General features: G+C 45.5%; 1 pseudogene across 1 annotated transcript; it reads left to right on the plus strand.

Annotated features, from left to right (window-relative positions):
- The first annotated feature begins 4,794 nt into the window (after positions 1-4,794).
- Positions 4,795-5,181, plus strand: LOC308608668 (myosin regulatory light chain RLC-A-like; annotated as a pseudogene). The gene has a single exon. The product of its transcript is annotated as a myosin regulatory light chain RLC-A-like (transcript).
- The last annotated feature ends 280 nt before the right edge of the window (positions 5,182-5,461 follow it).

A 5,461-nucleotide genomic window follows, 5' to 3' on the forward strand; every position in this document is an offset into this window, starting at 1 on the left:
GCCAGATAAAGTCCTTTACCATAGTCTCTCCCCACTTGCTATGGTTATGTCCCTGAAAACCATCATGGTAAGAGAATTTACAGTTGATGAACTTAGAACCTTACAGGGAAGGTAGAATCAGGAACCGAAAGTCAAATCTGTGTTTACAAAAGCTCTTAGATACATTTTTTTGGCTTTCACTAAAATGAAATGTTAAAGATGGCACATCAAATAAAAAGAACGTCAATATAGGTTTTAATTTAGAAAGAGCCATGAAGAGTTCTGTACAATTTCCATCTACCATTCCTTAATCACTACAGCATTTTTAGGAACCCTCTCTTCCTCTGTTTTATATTTATCACTGTTGTTTATTTTTAAAGTAGCACTCTTGTAACAATTCAATTGTATAGAAGTGCTATAAAGTAAAAAAGCAAAAGTCTCTCAAATCTCACTCCCCAGGACATTTGGGCTGTTTCCATGTGGGTTGTTTTTGGTTCATTTTTCAGGTTGATGGTTGAGGCTGCTGGATTTTAAGGGTCCCGTGAAGCTGGGGAGAAGGGGATGGGAATAGTCCAAGTTAAAAAGCCATAAAGCCTGCTGTTCTCACTGTTCTTATGAGATTCAGCAGTTTTGCTTGAATAGAAGCATCTCAGAGTGTTGCAAGGCTTTGGTTAATTTCCAGAGTTCTGAACAAGTGGACACTGACAATTTCTGCCAGCGTTTCTTTGCTTTTATGGAGGAGCAGGTTTATGGACGTCCTCACCCTGCCATTCCAGACTTCCCATGTCTATCCAAGCCTTTTTAATTTCTCTCTTTTTAAAAAAGTATGGAGGCCACTTGGCAAGGAACTGTGGGCAGCCTCTAGAACCCGAGAGCGATCCCCAGCTGACAGCCAGCAAGAAAATCATAAAACCACAAGGAAAGGAATTCTATCAACAACCAGGGATCTTGGAAGAGGACCCTGAGCCTCAGATGAAAATAGCAGTCTGGTTTCAACCCAGAGCAGAAGACCCAGCTAACCTGTTCCCAGACTCCTGACTCTTGCCCTACTTCTCCTTGGCCTGCCCCTTTCCCTGCCAAGGCCCCAGTTCAGAGTGGACACCCTTCCTCTAGGACAATTAAGGGGCTTGCACTAATGGAGTTAGTTTTCACAAATATTTTCTAGGATCCACAGAAACCAGATGTCTTTCATTCCTGGTAGTTGTTGGAAAGTGGCCAGATGGCGAGGAAAGAATTTATTTTCAATATATATTTTTTAATTAATTTATTTTATTTATTGTTTTTGGCTACATTGGGTCTTCGTTGCTGTGCGCGGGCTTCTCATTGCAGTGGCTTCTCTTGTTGTGGGGCACGGGCTCTAGGCACGCAGGCTTCAGTAGTTGTGGCTTTTGGGCTCAGTAGTTGTGGCTCACGGGCTCTAGAGCACAGGCTCAGTAGTTGTGGCGCACGGAATTATTTGCTCCACAGGATGTGGGATCTTCCCAGACCAGGGTTCGAACCCGTGTACCATGCATTGGCAGGTGGATTCTTAACTGCTGCGCCACCAGGGAAGTCCAAGTCATGCATTTTACATTCATGGGTTCTGTACATGAGACAGCATCAGGCTGGCCAGGAAAGGTATAGAAAAAGCACCCATGAACATTCCAGTTTTCCAGCCTTTTTTCTTACTCCCACAACCGGACACGTGCATGGACTTGAGCTTTGGAAATGTTCACAGCAGTTCTTTAACATATCAGTAAATCTTTCATCTTCAGCAAGTCATGTCCAGAAAAGCTCTAAGTCATTTCAAAATGTAGGGTGCTTCTCCCCTGATCCATACCCACATCCTATTCATGCTGAGAAAAATATACCTTAGTACTAGGCAGAAGGCTCCCCTGCCCTCCCAGCCTTTCCTTCTACTCGGTGGGCAAAGCCATCATTACTCAGATGTTTAGTTTTTATTGAATAAAGCCCAGGAGGAAGGAAGAAGTCCTGGGATTTGTTTTCTTCCCTCCTCATCGCCATCTGCTGGTAGATTGTTGCATTTCAGATGTGTATGCAGAGTCCAATGAAATAAATAGTGCCAGCCTACTTACTGCTGGCCACAAGGTGCCAAGGCTCTGCCGAGGAATCCATTCCTGCAGTCCTGGGCCAGGACACACCACAAGCACCATGAAACCCTACCCCTTGTTTTACCCAGGCCAGGGTGGCCGAGGACAAGGGCTACATCAAGCATTCCCAGCCTCAGTGAGAGTGGTTTTGGGATCAGGAATCAAGAAACTAAGGCTTGGGACTTCCCTGGCGGTCCAGTGGTTAGGACTCCGTGTTTTCACTACCGTGGCCCCAGGTTCAATCCCTGGTCAGGGAACTAAGATCGCGCAAGCCGTGAAAAAAAAAAAAAGAAACTAAGGCTTTCTATTTAAGAATGTTCTGGTGTATCCAGATATAGAGAACAAACTAGTGGTTACCAGTGCGGAGGGGCGGGGAAGAGACAAGATAGGGACAGGGGATTAAGAGGTACAAACTACTATGTATAAAATAAATAAGCAACAAGGATATATTATACAGCACAAGGAATATAGCCAATATTTTATAATAATGCTAGATGGAGTATAATCTATAAAATATTGAATCACTATGTTGTATATCTGAAACTAATACTGTAAATCAACAATACTTAAATTTAAAAAATTAAAAAATAAAATTATTTTATTAGGTATAATTTTTAAAAAGAGTATTTCGGTGCATCCGTTATATTTTTAAATGGTCTTCAGAAGAAACAAGGCTGGGGCTTCCCTGGTGGCGCAGTGGTTGAGAGTCTGCCTGCCGATGCTAGGGGACGCGGGTTCGTGCCCCGGTCTGGGAGGATCCCACGTGCCGCGGAGCGGCTGGGCCCGTGAGCCATGGCCGCTGAGCCTGCGCGTTCGGAGCCTGTGCTCTGCAACGGGAGAGGCCGCGACAGTGAGAGGCCCGCGTACCGCAAAAAAAAAAAAAAAAGAAGGAACAAGGCTGAAATGTTTATTGTATGTGGCAGCTGCCCTGCCTGACAGCAGAAGCAGAAGCAATTGGTGATCACATGTCCAAAGAAGTGGGCAGTGGTCCCCATATCGTTCATGCCAGTCCTTGCCAGAAACTGGAATCCGAGCCTTGAATTCCCACCAGCTTAGGGACATCCCAGTGCCAAATGCCTACCCTCCTAGACCTTTTCCTATCAGGCTGTCAGACTCCAAAGACAGTTTCTAGCAAGAACCAGGGTGAGGAATGTGTCAGGAGAGAGGAATAGTGGGGACAAGGTTTGGCCCCAGTTCTTTTATCTATCTATTTATTTATTTATTTTTGGCTGTGTTGGGTCTTCGTTGCTGCGTGCGGGCTTTCTCTAGTTGCGGCGAGCGGGGGCTACTCTTCATTGCGGTGCGCAGGCTTCTCATTGAAGTGGCTTCTTCTGTTGCGGAGCACAGGCTCTAGGCACGCAGGCTTCAGTAGTTGTGGCTTGTCGGCTCAGTAGTTGTAGCTCGCGGGCTTAGTTGCTCTGCGGCATGTGGGATCTTCCTGGACCAGGTGTCAAACCCGTGTCCCCTGAATTGGCAGGCAGATTCTTATCCACTGTGCCACCAGGGAAGCCCCTTGACCCCAGTTCTGGAGCACCTTGATGTTAGGTAAGAAGCAAGTCATGGATTTAGATGCAAGGACAGGAGACAGGGGCTTGGTCCCAGAAACAAAGTGTGAACTTGTCCCCTGGGGCCAGAGGGGCATCTGCCATAGGGTGCAATTGACAAGGATAGTGCAGAAATGGCTGAGCTGAAAGTCAGGCAACCTGGCTGCTAACCTTGGCTCTCCTACCCACTAGCTGTGTGGCTTTGTGCACATTGTTGTGAGCCTTCCTTAGTTCATTTGTAAAATACAGTTCACTTAGCCTCTCCAGCCTCAAGCTACCACAGAGTTGTGCTTCTTAAACTCTAATGTGCGCTGGAATCACTGGGCACATTATTAAAGTGCAAGTCCTGATTCAGTTGGTCTGGGGTGGAGGCCTCAGAGTCATAAGCCTCCAGGTGATGCTGATGCTGCTGGTCCCTGACCCACACTTTGAGTAGCAAGTAAGCATAGACTACAGAAGTGGCTCAAGGGCTCTCACTGCTGGTGTAGATGGAAGGCCAGAGGCAGGACTCTAGTCACCCCACACCCCAGCTTCAGCCAGAGCACCTCACCTTTGATTTGTTTTACATATTAAGGTTCCACCTAAGATTTTATTTGAAAAATAAAAGGAATCATTTTGTTAAGAGCTTGACAACCATTGAATTGCAGCCCTTTGGGGGGATAGGATAATTTAACCTATTTTTATTATGGAAGATTTCAAACATACAACAAATTCAAAAGAAAAGTCTAACAGACTCGCAAGTACCCATTACTAAGATTCAACAAGTACTGCAATTTGTCAATCTCGTTTCATATCCAACTGATAGGAACTTAAAAAACCAGGGCACAGGGAAGCTCTTGTGTCTGGCCTTGGGCTCTGTTGAAGAGACCTCTACAGCGGCTGACTGGGATATTCATTCATGCTTTAATGGGACTGAGTTTGGACAAGATTAACTGCAACTTCTGAAGGACCGATTCCCAGAATTAAACAGCCACCACATAGAGCAAAATGGTAAAGACTAAGACCACCAAGAAATGTCCTCAATTCGCCGCCTCCAGTGTGCTTGCCATATTTGACCAACGACAGATTCAAGAGTTCAAAGAGGCCTCCAATGTAATTGATCAGAACAGAGATGGTTTCATCAAGGAAAATTTGCGTGATGTGCTTGTTTCTCCAGGGAAGAATCCAGCTGATGCATACCTCAATGCCATGATGAATGAGGTCCCAGGGCCCATAAATTTCACCTTGCTCTTCCCGGTGTTTGGTGAGAAGTTAAATGGTGCAGATCCAGAAGATGTCATCAGAAATGCTCTTGCTTGCTTTGATAAAGAAGCAGTAGGCACCATTCAGGAGGATTAACCAAGAGAGATCTGACGACAATGGGAGATCAGTTGGTAGATGAGAAGTGGATGAGCTGTTGAGAGACAATTGACAAAAAGGGAAACTTTCATTTAACTGAGTTAACGTGCATTCTTAAACCTGGAGCAAAAGGCAAAGAAGATATTGAAAGAACTTTAGCTAAAAACTTCCAACAACTGGGAATTCCCTGCTGGTCCAGTGGTTAAGACTCCATGCTCCCAAAGCAGGGGGCCCGGGTTCGATCCCTGGTCGGGGAGCTAGATCCTGCATGTCGCAACTAAGAAGCCCGCATGCCGCAACTAAGATCCTGCATGCCACAACGAAGACCCGGAGCAGCCTAAATAAATAAATGGTTTTAAAAAATTAAAAAACAAAAACCCAAAATACTTCCAGGGACTTCCCTTGCGGTCCAGGGGTTCAGACTTCGCCTTCCAATGCAGAGGGTACATGTTTGATCCCTGGTTAGGGAGCTAAGATCCTACATGCCTTGGGACCACAAAACCAAAAAAA

This window comes from Mesoplodon bidens, assembly GCF_964165515.1.
Source record: "Mesoplodon bidens genome assembly, chromosome: X".
NCBI classification, from domain to species: Eukaryota; Metazoa; Chordata; class Mammalia; order Artiodactyla; family Ziphiidae; genus Mesoplodon; species Mesoplodon bidens.